We start from the raw sequence: 16,567 nt of genomic DNA on the forward strand, positions 1-16,567 counted from the left end.
CATCCTGTAATTTACCACATCTCACGATATCTCTTGTAACTTGATCTAATGAAGACTGTATGTGCTATGGAAGTTTTCACACCTGCTTAAGAAGCCTCAGAAGGAGAAAGACAGGCCTTTGTACTCCCGGGAAGAGTTATAGTCTCAGAAGCCCACAGGGACAGTTCTACCCTGCCCTGTAGAGTTGCTGTGAGTTGACATTGACTCAGTGGCAGTGAGTTTGGTTTGGTGTTTGGTTTGGGGTTTGGTTCGGTTTGGTTTGGTTTGGTTTGGTTTGGGTTGGTTTGGTTTGGGAAGACTCAACCCAATATCACCTCTCCAGCCCTTGGTAGCATAGTGATTAAATATTATATACACTTTGGCTTGCAAGGTCTGCAGTTTGAAACCACCAGCCACCCCTGGGAAGAGAGATAAGGCTACTCCCATAAAGAGCTAGTCTGGGAACCGCATAGGGGCAGTCCTACCTGTCCTATAGGGTCACTATGAGAGGGTTTCAACCTGAAGTCAGGGAGAACCCTTCTTCAAATGGAAGGTTTCTTATTACTTTGCAGCTTTTGCTGCAAATGCTCCTCATTTTTTCTCTGTTTCTGGAAACTTTCTGGATAGTGATAATGGAAGGTTAACCCCCCCCCCCCCCAAAAAAAATGTCCCAACAAGTTCCTCGGTAGCTTTACTTGCTAGCAGGATTCCAATGGTCATTTAAATTTTGTGACCAAAATGACTTCACATCTGGGTGTGGTCTGTACTTAGCTTAAAACAAAGGCCGTGTTTGCTCTTGCTTTGAAACTCTTACTAGCAGTCACAATTTGTATCGGTTTGGGGTACATACATCAAAAGGGGAACAAAATTTGTCTTCTGTCGTTTGGAAGCCAATTTTATTACATAGATAAAATATTCATGATAGGAATTTTGTGTTGCTTATTGTATGTTTAGATAGCCCTCTGACTGCATGTGGACATTTCAGATAAAAAGTGATCGTTGCTGAGTAATGACTAAGTGAGCTCCTTTCTCCAGTGTCTTCCTAAGTTGCTTATACCCACCGTGTAGTACCCACCGTGTAAGCTTGCTTTGAAGATTCGTGTATATAACGTATGTAGAACAGTGATGAGCATGGTGTTAAATACTGGGTAAGTGTTCACTGTAACTATTGTTAGGTGTCATTGTGTTGGTTCCGACCCATAGCAACCTTATGCATAACAGACCAAACACTGTACAGTCCTACACCATCCTCGCAGTTATTCCTGTGCCCGAACCCACTGGTGGAGCCACTGTGTCGGTCCATCTTGTTGAGGGCCTCCCTCTTTTTCTCTAGCCCTCTAGTTTACCAAGCATGATGCCCTTCTCCAAGGACTGATTTCTCCTGACAATATGTCTCAGGTATGTAAGATGAAGTCTTGCCATCCTTGCTTCTAAGGAGCACTAATACATTAGCATTCTGCATCTAACCAAAAAGTCTGCAGTCCAAACCCACCAGCTTCCCCATGGCAGAAAGAAGTAGCAGGCTACAGCTGTAATAATCACAGCCTTAGAAACCCTAAGGGACAGTACTGCTCTGCCCTCTAGGGTCACCATGAGTCAGGCGGAATTTGCTCAGCAGCGATGGGTTGATTGGTTTGGGTTTTTTGGCTTACTCCCACATAGCACCCTGTTTGGGTGTGCAACTCCAGGGCTATTTTTTGTAAGGAGCAAGAAAAGGCTAGATGTGCTGATCAAGGAATTCTGGCAATTATAGAGACTGGGGCAAGAAGAGGGAAGGGTGAGGGAAAGGGAAGTGTACTCAGAGGGAGCCTCAAGTGGAGGTTATTGGGAGAATGAAAAAGTAGGTGAGTATTGAGAAATCTGCTCTAAGACCATTATCTTTTCATAAGGGTGGTGGAGTTTAGACTGCGTGTTCTCAAGAAAAACTGTCAGCATGCATGAGGGCATAGATACAGACAGTCCTTCCGTTTGAGCTGCAGTGCATTCCTAAACACTCAGTTGAAAAGTAGAACAAGGAAAACCATGATTTTTTATAGCCTGCAGTTCTCTTTTTGAGTCTGCATTGGAAAAAGGAAAGTGTGCCCACAAAAGATGTTAAATTAATGGATTAAGGGGAGGATAGGGATAAGCCAAGGGAGTACCCCCCCAAAAGGGAAAAAGCTCCCCTGGAAGGAGCTTTCATTGTACACATTTTTTCCACTAGGCAAGCATCAAATAACTCTCAGAGTTTGTGCACCCAGTGGCGTCACTTGGGAAGGTTCTCTGTGGTCACAGTGAATTTTTTTCGTAAAAACAGTTGCACTCAAACTTCATTTTGTGATGGCTGATTTAAGGAATATCATGTGGCTGTAAAATTTTGTTGCCTGCTTGGGAAAAATGCCACAGAAACTGCTGAGCGCAGCTTACAAAGGACAGCACTATGGGAAAAACTCGATTTATGAGTGGTTTTCTCTTTTAAAAAGGTGAGATGTCATTTGATGACAAACCTTGTTCTGGACGTCCATTAACTTCCTGGACGGATGAAAATGTTGACCAAATTCATGCACTGGTTCTCAGAGACCTTCCCCATTGAAGAGATGGGGAAGTTATCTAGACTATATTGTAGTGTGGTTCAGCAAATTTTAACAAAAAATTTGGGAATAAGAAGGGTCGCTGCAAAATTTATTTGTGCCTCAGGTTCTGACTGACCAGGAAAAGTGGTGTCAAGTGGAAACATGCCAGGCTTTGAAAGAACAGGTTGAAGCTACCTAAGACTTTTTTCCCCCCAAGATCTCTAAGGTTATTACTGGTGATGGGCCATGGTGCTATAATTACGACCCTGAAAGCAAACATCAATCAAGCCAGTGGAAGACACCGTTGTCACCTCACCAAAAAAAGCTCATCAAGTGAAATCAAAGATCAAGATGATGCCTTTTTGTTGTTTTGATATGAGGGGAATATTGCATTTGGAGTTCATTTCACCAAGTCAGACTGTTAATCAAGCTTTCTATTTAGAGGTTCTGAAAAGATTGCGTAACACAGTACAATAAAAGATGCCTGGTTTTTGGCAGATAGGGAACTGATTTTACCACCATGACAGTGCACCTGCTCATGCAGCCATCTCTGTGCACCAGTTTAGGGCAAAAAACAGCATGCCTCTCTTTCTTCATGCAACTTCTTTTTGTTTCCACGAATGAAGAGGGGTGTGAAAGGATAGTGATTTGATGACGTAGAAGAGATGAAAAAAAATGAGGAAGGTGCTGTCAGCCATCAAACAAATGATTATAAAAATGTTTCCATGAGTGGAGTCGCAGATTTGACCAAATGTAATGGAGAGTACTTTGTCGTTTTGTAAAAAAAAAATTGAAATATATAAAAATCTGGGTGTTTTTTGGGAGAGATACCCACTCGTATACTGTTTGATACTGCTGGATTAGGAACAGATGAAATTTAGGTCGTGATAAGTAGGAATCATCCCAGAGAAAACAGAATTTGTACTTGATTGTGTAAAAGTAATTCTAAGTTTATGTACTGCTGCCTAATCTTGCCATATTACCTTTTAATAATAAATTATGTGTTCAATATTTGCTCTAATATTTTGCTACAATAAACTGTATCTTCTAGCTAATCTTTATAATCATTTTATTATATATTCTGATAAACTCTGTTGATGCCTATTGGGGGCCAGGACCAAACCAAATTCAATGCCATCAAGTCCATTCAGATCACAGCAACCCTACCTAACAGAGTAAATGCTGCTTTTTAGGGTTTGCTAGATTGTAAATCTTCACAGAGGCAGAAAGCCTCATATTTCACCCAATAAGACTGCCATGGTTTTGAATTGCTGACTGCTGACCTTGTTGTTAGCAGCACAACGCATAACTACTACACCACCAGGGCTCCTGTGTGTTCTCCATGTGATACAAACACTCCTTTTGACATCTTTTCAATGGGCCATCAACAGAGCATTAATGTAGGAGTAGCCCTGAGACACATGATATGATGAGCTATACTCAATTCATCAGGTCCTTCCAGTCATAATCCCTTAATTGATAAATTATAATTCTGGATTTCATAAATCTGTGGCTATAGTCACATTGTTAGAAGGCATTGTGCTAAAAAAACAGTAATAGGATGAGATTAATATCTGACTTTAGTAGAGGGTATGAAATGAACCACATTCTGTTTGTTATTTGATTACAGTTACTTGTAATGGATGTAAAGAACTATATGCTACAGCTGAGAGGAGAAAAAACAAATATTTCTGGAGTGGCCTTGGAAAAGATTAGGTTGATTAAGATTAGTAGGAGGCCAATGCCTACTGAAAACATCCTTCCAGAGGCCCCAGGTCAGATATGCATAAATAAGATACAGGCCAGAGCTGTAGAAAAGGTGTAGATGGGATGGAGAACCAACTTCAAGTAAACCAAGCATTGAGGACCATTCAACCTGGGGAAAACTCAGTATGGTTACTCAGGTATTCTCAATGACATTTTTCCATGCTTGCTCTTCAACACTATGACCAGCACTATGACAGTTGTTCATGTTATAAAGTAGATAACTTTGCTTGGTATTTTTATACAAGGGGGCTTAAAAAAAAACTTTGAAGCCCCTGAGTGTAACCCAAATCCCAGCTCTGCCATATACTCTCTCTCATCATTCTTATTTAAGAATAGCGCATTTCCATGGTTTTGCTTTGGCTTCATGTTAGAATAGGAGCCTTGTATTTAGAATGGCTTTTTGATTATAGGTATAATTTTTTTCTGTTAGCCCATTTTATATGTCGTGTATTATATTATTTTATATAAATTGGATTATCTCCTAACACTTTTTTCGGTACGGGAGCAAAGTAGACCTTGTAAATAGCTAATCCTAGAATGCTGGATTGAATTATTTGGAGCTTTGACTGCCTGGCAGGCATCTGTCTTTTTATGGAAAGACTTACAAACCATCAAAGTATAATGGGTCATACATAAAGGGTGAACCCAGTTTACAGCATTTGTTTTCAGATCAACTATCATCTTCCTGTAGCTCATCAATTTCATTTTTGTCCCACTATTTCAACCCTTATTGTTTTTTCTAGTTAGATTACATCATGTTGTAGCATAAGTATGACCGCCAGAACCAGGCTATCTGGGCCCAAACCCCACCTCTGTTACATATTTTATATATTATCTGTGTGACCTTATATAAAATACATGTTCTCTGTATGACCTTAAGCAACACAAGTGCTTTGTGCCTCAGCTGTTTCTTCTGTAATCAGGGGTACTAGTACCTGTATCTCAGTTGTTGTTGTTGATGTTAGGTGTCATTCAGTCACTTCCAACTCCAGTGACCCTATGTACAAAAGAGCAAAACACTGCCCGGTCCTGCACTATCTTCATAATTGTTCTTATGTTAGAGCCCATTGTTGCAGCCTCTGTACACAACCTATCTTGTTGAAGGTCTCCATTTTTTCCCACTGCCCCTCTACTTTATATAGCAGTTAGCTGCTATTATTTCTTTTTCCTACCTCTTATAACCTGCAAAATTTACAGCCTCCTTGAAGTTCTTAGCTTTCAACTTTATTTTTATTTGTAGTCTCTTTGCGATGTATCTTTTTTTTGGGGGGGGGGTGGGGGGTAGGCTTGCTCTCTTGGTAATTGACTCCCAAATAAGCACAACTCGTTTTGGTTTTGTTGTTAGGTGCCAAGTAGGTTCCAACTCAAATTGAGCCTATGTATAATGGAACGAAATACTGTACAGTCATGTGCCATCCTTGTTGAAGCCATTGTGTCATTCCATTTAATTAAAGTTTTTCCTCTTTTTCACTGGCTCTCTATTTTACCAAGTATGATGTCCTTTTCCAGGACTGGTCTCTCCTGATAACATGTCCAAAGTAACATATATACTCGAGTATAAGCCGACCTAAATATCAGCCATGGCACCTAATTTTACCACAAAAACTACATTAAAAATGTGCTAAAAAATTTGACTTATACACAAGTATATACGGTAAGTAACACAATCTCACCATTTTCATTCTAAGGACTATTTTGGCTGTACTTCTTCCAAGATGAATTTACTTATTCTTCTAGCAGTCCATGGTACTTTGGAGATTTTTTGCCAACACCGTAATTCAGTCGCAGCAGTTCTTCTGTGGCCTTCCCTAGTCATTGTCCAGATGTCACACACAGGTAAGGCAGGTGAAAACCCTGTGGCACCACAGCCCTCACAAAAACATCTTGTCTCTGTTCCACGGGTGTTGTACAGCAGACTTGGCCAACGCATTACATTATTTCATTTCTTGACTGCTGATTCCATGAGAGTTGATTGTAGATCCAAATACAATGAAATCCTTTGTCAATGTCAGTCTCTTCTCCATTTATCTCGGAATATTGCTTATTGGCCCAACTGTGACTGTTTTGCTTTCTTTACATTGAGTTGAATCCATCCTGAAGGCTGCAGTTTCTGAGCTTCATCAGCAAGTGTCTCAAACTCTTCTCATCACCAGTGAGCAATGTTATGGCAGCCACATATCATGACTTTTTAATGGCCTTCCTTCCATCCTGATGGGGTGTTTAATATGGTTCACATCTTGAATTATTTACTCAGTATACAGATTAAGTAAGTATGGTGACAGGGTACAACCCTGATGCACACTTCCTGATTTTAACCACAAGAATTCCCATGTTCTGTTCAAACCTCTACCTCTTGCTCCATGTGTAGGTTCCATAGGAGCACAGTTAGGTATTTTGGAATTCACATGCTTCTCATTGTCAGCCATAGTTCGCTATGATCCAGACAGTCATGCTTTTGCATAGTCAAACACAAGTGAACATCTTTCTGGTGGTTCCTGCTTTCAGCCAAGATCCACCTGACATCAGCAGTGATACCCCACATTCCACAACCTCATCCTGCTAGCTCTTCTGAAGCCTGCTTAAATTTCTGCAGGCTCTCTGTTGATGTATTGCTGCAACAATTTTTGAATGCTGTTCGGCAACATTTTAGTTGCATATGATATCGCTCAATCATTTCTGCATTCTGTTCTTTTTTTAAAAATTGGGTACAAACAGGGACTTCTTCCAGTTGGTTGGTCAGGTAACTGCATTCCAAAATTCTTGGCATAGCCTAATGAGTACCTCCAATACTGTGTCAGTTTCTATTGATATTTCTATTTCAGTAGTTAATTCAATATCATTTTTAACAGTTATTGAATATTTTATTTCTATTGCTATTCCATTAATTCTGGTAGCCTTGTTTTTTGCTGATGTTGTCTGTGCAGCTTTTTTGACTTTTTAAAATCATTTTATTGGGGACTCGTACAACTCATCACAATCCATACATACATCCATTGTGTGTCAAACACATTTATACATTTGTTGCCCTCATCATTCTCAAAACATTTCCTTTCTACTTAAGCCCCTGGTATGAGCTCATTTTTCCCCTTCCTCCCCACTCCCCCTCCCTCATGAACCCTTGATAATTTATAAATTATTATTTTGTCATACCTTATGCTGTCCAACATCTCCCTTCACCCAGTTTTCTGTTGTCTGTCCCCAAGGGAGGAGGTTATATGTAGATCCTTGTAATTGGTTCCCCCTTTCTACCCCATCTTCCCTCTACCCACCTGGTATAGCCACTCTCACCACTGGTCCTGAAGGGATCATCTATCTTGGATCTCCTGTGTTTCCAGTTCCTATCTGTACCAGTGTACATCCTCTGGTAAGGTAGAATTGGGATCATGATAGTGGGGGTGGGGTGGGGGGGGGAGAAGCATTTCGGAACTAAAGGAAAGTTGTATGTTTCATCCTTGCTACACTGCATCCTGACTGGTTCACCTCCTCCCCACAACCCTTCTGTAAGGGGATGTCCAATTGCCTACAGATGGGTCTTGGACCCCCAATCTGCACTCCCCCTCATTCACAATGATTTGATTTTTTGTTCTTTGATACCTGATCCCTTTAACACCTCATGGTCACACAGGCTGGTGTGCTTCTTCCATGTGGGCTTTATTGCTTCTGAGCTAGATGGCGCTTGTTTACCTTCAAGCCTTTAAGACCCCAGATGCTATCTTTTGATAGGCACCATCAGCTTTCTTCACCAGTTTTGCTTATGCACCCATTTGTCTTCAGGGGTCGTATTGGGAAGGTGAGCACACAGTGGTTTGATTTTTTTTTTTGTTCTTTGATGTCTGATAACTGATCCCTTCGGGACTTCGTGATCACACAGGCTGGTCTGCTTCTTCCATGTGGCCTCTGTTGCTTCTGAGCTAGAAGGCCGCTTGTTTACCTTCAAGTCTTTAAGACCCTAGATGCTATCTTTTTTCATCGCTGGGCTCCATCAGCTTTCTTTACCACATTTGTCTTCAGCGATCGCTTCGAGAAGATGAGCATCATCGAATGCCAGTTTAATAGAACAAAGTTTTCTTTCATTGAGGGAGTACTTGAGTGGAGGCTCAATGTCTTTGACTTCTTTTTCATCACCATCAGTATAGATCATATAAGCCAAGCTCACTGCCGTCAAGTCAGTTCCAACTCATAGCAACCCTTTGGGACAGAATTCCTGTGGGCTTCCAAGACTGTAAATCTTTATAGGAGTAAATAGTCTTTCTTTATAGAGCAACTGATGACCTTATAATTAGCAGCCCAAGGCATAATCCACTGTGCCACCAGGGCTCCATACTACCTCTTGAAATATCGTAACTGGTTGAATGTAAAGAAAGAACCAACAGGATGCAGAAATTATGGAGCAGTATCATTAATATCACATGCAACTAAAATGTTATTGAACAGCGTTCAAAAATGCTTCCTCTGTGTATAACATTACTATTTCTTTTAATGCTTCCTATAACATTCAATATATTGCCCATAGAATTCTTTAGTATTACAACTCAAAGCTTTAATTTTTTTCTCCAATTCTTTCAGCTTGAGAAATGCTGAACATGTTCTTCCTTCTTTGCTCTCTAACTCCAGGTCTTTACACATTTCATTGTAATACTTCGTTTTGTCTTCTCAGCCTGCCCTTTGAAATTTTTTGTTTGGGTATTTTACTTCATCATTCCTTCCATTCATTTAAATACTTGACATTCAAGAGCAAACCTCTGAGCCTCTTCTGATATCCACTTTGACCTTTCTTTCCTGTATTAATGACCTTTGCTTTATGTATGGTGTTCATGTTACCATCCCACAACTCATCAGATCTTCTTTGGCCATTTAATGTTCAGTGCATCACTTCTGTTCTTCATATGATTTCTAAATTCATTTGGGATATACTCAGTCTTATGCTGGCTGATGTAGACTTGTTTTAACTTTAGACCTAAACTTTCATACCTAGTCAGCTTCTGGCTTTGTTTTGGATGATGACATTGAGCTTTTCCATGTCAACAAATTATCAATTACCATAGATTTTTATGTATTTTATCAGGAGAGATCGATGTGTACAGTCACCATTTTGTTGTGAAAAAATAGTATTTACAACGAAGAATTTGTTCTTGCAAAATTCCTTTTTTTAATAAATCGTTTTATTGGAGGATTTTGCAGCTCTTATAATAATCCATACATCACTTGTATCAAGCACAGTTGTACATGTGTTGCCGTCATCATTTTCAAAACAGTTTCTTTCTACTTGAGCCCTTGGTGCCAACTGCTCTTTTTTCCCTCCCTTTCCCACTCTCCTACCCTTGTGAACCCTTGATAAATTAGAAATTATTATTATTATTATTTTCATATCTTACACCATCCGCTGTCTCCCTTCACTCACATTTCTGTTGTTCGTCCTCCTGTGGACGGAGGTTGTACATTGATAATTGGGATCTGATCCCCCACATCCCCCCACCTTCTCCTACCCTCATGGTATCTCTACTCCCATTATTGTTCTACGGGGTTTTTCTGTCCTGGATTCCGTGTGTCAAGAGCTTTTATCTGTACCAGTGTACATGCTCCAGACTATCCTGATTTGTAAAGTAGAACTGGGGTCATGATAGGATGGAGGAGTGGGGAAAGCATTAAAGAACTAGAGGAATGTTGTGTGTTTTGTCAGTGCTCTACTGAATCCTGGCTAGCTGGTCCTTTCCTTGTAACCCTTGTGTGAGGGGATGTCCAGTTTTCTACAGATGGACTTTGAGTCCTCTGATGCCTGATACCTGATCCGATCAACACGTCATGATTACACATGCCTCCATGTGGGCTTTGTTGCTTTCAGTCTTGCAAAATTCTATCATGCAATTTCTGGCTTCATTTCTATCACCAAGGCTATATTTTCCAACTGTTATTCCCTACTCTCTGTTTCCATTTTTCACATAACAATTGCCAGGAATTATCAATGCATCTTGATTGCATGTTGGATCAACTTCAGACTAAAGAACCTTATAGAATTCTTCAATTTCTTCATCACTTGCTTTAGTGGTTTGTGGGTAAATTTGAAAAATAGGTATACTAACTGGACTTCCTTGTAGATGTAGAGATATTATCCTATCACAGATAACATTGTACTGCAAGATAAATCGTGAAATGTTTTGACATCATTCTCCTTGAACTTGTCATTCCCAGTGTAGTAAAGCATATGATTGTCTGATTCAAAATGGTTCAGCTAACTAATGCTTAGGATATTGATCTTTTTGTGTTCCTGTGTAAATGATGTGGAGGCCACATCTGACCACCTCTGGCTACACAAAGCAGGGAAATCCATTTCTACACCAACCCAAAGCCAGTTGCCACAAGGCAGAGGTCAGACAAGCCTCCACCCTCTTTCTCCTTACTTTGCCATCAATCTTTTCTCCCATGGTACTCTACTTCTAAGCTGGGTTCAGTAATCCAGCGCAGTGGCCACAAAGAACTCACCGACAGTATTCATGACTGTAGGGTTTTTTCAGAGAAGTTAGCCAGTTACCACAGGTCAGGATAGTAAAACATTAAGTATACAGTCTTTGGTCTACAGCAGCATCTTCCCTCAACTGGCAGTCTGTTCCTCAGCCTCCCAGCCATGTGGTCCCTTTGCTTTTGCCTTGTTCTGTGGGCCGGGACGCCTGTCCACTGTTCTGCTGTACAGTCTCAGACCAGTCTCTGGTCTCAGCACTGTGATTTCCCTCCTCTGGTGCCTCTAGTCTGAGATGGCATGGCCTCTGTTGCCACTGTCACTTTAAGCAGGGAGAAATCTTGAATGTACTCTGCTGGTGGCTCATCTCTCTTGGTGATCCTACAAATTCTCTTTTCTTGCTTCTGTGGTGCCTCATTTCTTATTCCCACTAATCCCCTCTACTAGTGATTCACCCAGCCTGTGTGCATGGTCCCACCCTATCAGATGGTGGGAGTTACAAAGACTTGTGTTGAAAAGCTATTCCAAGTAATTTCACTCTACTACAGTAAGCTATATCATTATCTGATTCAAAATGACTAGTACCAGCCCATTTCCGCTCACCAATGCCATGAATATAAATCTTTTTATGTTCCATTTCATTTCTAACAACTTCTAATTTTTCTAGATTCATACTTCATACATTCCATGTTTTGATTATTATTGGGTATTTTTCATTGTTTCTTATCATTTTTAGTTGTGCCCCCTCAGCAAATGAAGGTCCTGGATGCTTTACTCTGTCTACGTTAAGGTCGACTCTACTTTGAAGGCAGCTCTTCCCCAGTCATATTCTGAGTGCCTTGCAACCTTCTAATAGTATTCTGACAGTGTTCAGCTCTTACCCTTAAGATTTTTAGTATTTAATTCCCTCAGATGTGGGCAGTCTATTCCTTCTACATTGTCTGTTCTTCATCTGAAAGCTGCAATAAAACTTGTTCATCATGGATGATGCTGCTGGAATTTGAGATGCCAGTGGGATACCTTCCAACAGCACAGCAACACATAAGCCACCACAGTACAACAAACTATGACAAACAAGTGTTGAGGAAGAGCCCTAAAACCCCTATAACTGTTCCCTACCCTTGTGAAAAGTTGTAACTGATTTTGGCCTGTCTTTCAGGTCCCAGGAAAAACTCAGCTGTCCTGAGTCTCCCTGATTTGAACCCCAGAGGAGTGCACAGTCATTCTCTTGCAAAAGAAGGGGTTCTTTTTCACAAATGCATTTGACATTTCTTGAGCAAATTATTGTTGTTAGGTGCTATCAAGTTGGTTCCAACTCATCGCGGCCCTACATGCAACATCATGAAACAGTGCCCTGTGTGGCCAGGGCCATCCTCCTAATAGTGAAATGCTTGAGGCCATTGTTGAAGCCGCTGCCAATCTGTCTGATTCAGGTTCTTTCTCATCACCACAGACCCTGTACTTTATCAAGCATAATGTCCTTTTCCAGGGACTGGTCTCTCCCGATAACATATCCAAAGTATGTGAGAATTCCAAGATATATTTGTTTGTTTATATGGAAGTCCATGGTATTTTCAATACTCTTTGTAAACACTACAATTAAAATGAACCAATTCTTCTGTGCTCTTCCTTGTTCATTGTCCAGGTTTCACCTGCATAAGGCCGCACACATACAATGTTATACATATATATGCATACATCTGCTTATCATAGACCTGTTTAATCTGTTTCTGAGAGTTCTTTGAGTGACAGTGAAATGTCACATTGCAGGGACCTTAATTTTTTTTTGTAAACTCATATTGAGCAAAACGAAGATTTTTCTATATATTAATTAGCCCTGGTGGTGTAGTAGTTATTCATTGGGCTGTTGTTCGCATGGTCAGCAGTGCAAAACCACAACCAGCTCAGCCAGGAGAAAGACTTGGCTTTCTACTCCCATAAACAGTTACAGTCTCAGATACCCACAGGGGTCACTGTGAGTCAGCAGTGACTATGGCAGTAAGTAGTATAGTATATCCTTACTGATTTTCCTACCTACTTGCTTTATCAGGTACCAAGAGGGGTCTTGTTAGATTGATTGATTGATTTTGCTTTGTACATTTTTGTTCTTAATAGAAGCATATGCATTTAGAATTGCATCATGTTGAGGAAGTGGTGCCTTTATCATTTTGAAGTGTCCATCATTATCCTTGGTAATATTCCTGGTAGTGTAGTATCCTTGTCTGATAGCCAGTCTAACTTTCCTGTGCTTGGTATTTAAGACATGATAAATCTTTTCTTTTTAAACATTATGTTGTTGAGAATGTACACAGCAAAGCATGTACCAATTCTACAGTTTCTATGTTTATAATCAGTGACATTGATTACAATCTTCAAGTTGTGTAACTGTTCTCAGCCTCCCTTTCTGAGTTGATCCTTCCCCATTAACAGAAAATCACTGCCCTTAAAAGTCCTATTTCATCTTTCAACTTGCTATTATCAATTTGTCTCAAGTAGTTATGTCTGGAAACAGCACAATACTCAAAGCAGGCATCCTTTTTTTTGTTAAACTGAATTATTGTTTGGTGTAAAGAAAACATTAGGGGATATTTTTAATGTTTAAAGATTACCTCTAAGCAGTATTTGAGGAGCTTCCAATATAAATGGACACTGTGGAAAAGCATACTTGCTTTTTTCTTGGTCTGGATCTTGCATCTGATTACAGCTTTGGAAATTCTGAGGCTTGTCTATTTTGTCTTGTCAGGATATAGGAGTCAACTGTTTTTTTTATCTCCTTAGCTATATTTTTATGTATAATATTGTATTTGTAAGTCCAGTTGATGTATGTATAAATATATTGCATTTCTCTCCTTGTGATACTTTTCTTTTTCTCTGTCTTCTCATATTAGTGAATATAATATTTCTCTTAACTTTCACTGTTAATTTTACTCTGTTTTTCTGCATCTACATCTATTGACTGACTACCGGTAGATTATTCTACATATGTATTTATGTGTGCTGCATATGTATTTATGTGTGCTGCAAATGTGCTGCCATGAATATAATAACCTTGGTAGTGCAATGAGTTAAACAATGGCCAGCTAATCACAATGTCTTCCCTTCAAACCCACCATTCACTCCGTGATAGAAAGAGGCTATCTGCTCTGGTAAAGATCTGTCTCAGAAACCTAGTGAGCAGTTCTACTATAAGATGACTGTGAGGCAAACCACCTCAATAGCACTGAGGGAGGGAGGGAGGGTGGGAGTGACCGACCATCGAGCCTACTTAATGAGTGAGTGAGTGAGTGAGTGACCGTTGAGCCTACATAATAGGAAGGCCAGGCTAACTGGCTTGATAGAAACTGGAGGGGCCCTTAGTTGCCCTTTTAGCCTGGAACTGAACACACACCTTTTCGCTCAACTTTCAGACAAACTGTAAACAAGTCCATATGGTGAACAATATCATCAGGAGGAACACACTCCTTAGAAAAACTAACCACAGTGACATCAAAAGACATCTGTCCGGGAGAAATTGGAAATGTGAAACCCAGGGAGGAAGTGAAAAGAGTGCTGTTACATTGTAGAGATTGTGATGAGTGTCATGAATCAAAATGAGTATGACTTGTTGACTGAAAAACCAATTTGCTCTTTAAATTTTCACAAAAGTTTTAAAAACAAACCTACACATTGATTCTAAGATAGTAATTACATTCTTCAAGTTGTACAAGCATTTTCATTCTCCTTTTCTGAGTTAATCCTCTCCCTTTGCATAAATCGCTGCCCCTACATTCCTGTCCCACTATCATGCTCAGTCCCCACCAGGGTTTCAGCAATTCCTCTTCGTTACATTACCCTTGATCATGCCCAACAAGGTCTCCCTCCTCACCACTGATTTGGATCGCTTGTTGTTCCCTTATCCCTGGGCTTAATAACACCACTTCCTTTCCCTCCCCCTCCCCCTCTCCCATGTCCCCCAGAACTGTCCGTCCTGTTGTTTTCTCCATCAATTGTTCATCCAGCCTATCTTATTCAGACAGACCTGTGGAGATAATAACATGCACAAAAACAAGACAGAGCAAAACCAAGCAACAATATACAACAAAACAACAAACCAATGACAAAAACAACAAAACACAACAAGAAAGAAAAGCTTGTAGTTAGTTGAAGGATTGTTTTTGTTGGCCTTTAGGAGTGTATGAGCCCCAATAAATTGTTAAAAAAGAAAATGATGATGGCAACATATGTATAAATATGCTTGATGCGATTGATGCATGGAATGTTCTAAGAGCTGTAAGAGCCTCCAATAAAATAATTTAAATTTAAAAAAAAAGGAGTGTTTTCCAGCCCAGTCTGTTGGGGCACCATGCCCTGGCCCCAAAGTCCACCTTCAGCATTCTCTGTGGACCTCACCACTCCATTCCTTTGCTGTTCTGTTGCACACCCTTAATGTTTTGCTTTGGTGTGGGATCCGATCAGGTGTAATTCCCACACTGTGTCTCTGGTGTTGTCCCCTGTAGGGCTGTGGGTCAGTGAGGGGCGTCATGTCTCATATTGGGACTGGCCATGTGGTCCTCTCTGTCGACTGGCTGCTCTAATTGGGAACATCGACCTCACGGCCTGGTGGGCCATGATGTGCTCCACTCTCTCTTCCTCCCCTTTCATTTGCTCCCGTGTGCTCCTATCAGATATGCCTCTCTTCCAGGGCTGTAGATTCAGTGCCGTCCTTTGAAATAAGTTCTTCTGAGGGAAGGAGCAGGTGTCCACTTAGTAGTTGGGGTTGGGGCCGGCCCCCCAGACCTCTCCAATGGTTCCCCACTCCCACTCCACGCAGCTGCAAGCTGTGGCTGTGTTGAAAAAAGGCCCCTGTGCAGCCCTCCAAGACCAAGGCCGGGGTGGGGTGGGGGGGGGGAGGACAAAGAGGAGATGGAAACAAGAGCAACAATGTAGCAGAACCCGGATCCTTGCCCTGGGGCGAGTGGTGGCAAACTGACTGTGTTGAGACCAATCCACCCTACAGGCTCCAAGTGGTCCCCGCTCTAGCAGTGACAGTGACAAGGCCAAGGTCAAGCCCTAGCTGGCCTCCTCTGAGGTTAGCCAAAAGCGCCCAGCCCCTCAAAACCCCATGGATCTGTGCCTACTTATCTTTATGATGCTCCTCCTGCGTTCCAGCAGTGTTGAATTTCCCTCTCCTGGGCTGAATTCTGAGGAATCCCTCTGGTATGTGTTACTCCATCGCCATCACCAACTGCTATTCCCCTACATTTCTTATCTTATGAATTGTTAGTTTGATTCCATGTAGCTATTTCTTAAAGGAGCACAATTCTCAAGGAAGGCATCTTTTACCAGTTATGTTAAACTATTATTTAGTTTTAAGAAGACTTCACAATATTTAGGGTTTGAAGTTGAAAGATCTCTGAGCAATTTCAGGGATTCATGTAACCTCCTGGCTCTATAAAGTGGGGAGTCCATGAGAATCTAAATTTTGTCCTGCTATTTCCCCTTTTTTTATTAGGACTCCTCTGTAGGATTCTTTATCATAATGGTAGAGAACATTTTTTACTAGCCAATACTTAGAGATAACTCTTTTTTAATAAGCATGTATAAAATTTGCTTTGCCTAGATTTACTAAAACATAATAATTTGGAAGACTTAGCCAAAACAAAAAGTTGGAAGACTTAGAGCAAAAGTACCTACCGTGAATTAAAATTTGAGAAAGGGATTAGAATATAATATGAATTCTTGAAAGAATAATGTAATAAGAGCTTTTGAGGGCAGTAAATCATTTGTTCCATTTATAGTTATATTGCTTAAAATCTAAACAAATATGTACAGGCCA

At 40.6% G+C, this 16,567-nt stretch overlaps 1 protein-coding gene across 7 annotated transcripts in view; it reads left to right on the forward strand.

Moving 5' to 3' along the window:
• The window catches only part of DDHD1 (DDHD domain containing 1), a 67,423-nt gene that overhangs the window by 4,122 nt on the left and 46,734 nt on the right, over positions 1–16,567 (forward strand). The gene's annotated exons all lie outside the window — the stretch shown is intronic.

Source organism: Tenrec ecaudatus, chromosome 14 (genome assembly GCF_050624435.1).
Source record: "Tenrec ecaudatus isolate mTenEca1 chromosome 14, mTenEca1.hap1, whole genome shotgun sequence".
Lineage (NCBI taxonomy): Eukaryota > Metazoa > Chordata > Mammalia > Afrosoricida > Tenrecidae > Tenrec > Tenrec ecaudatus.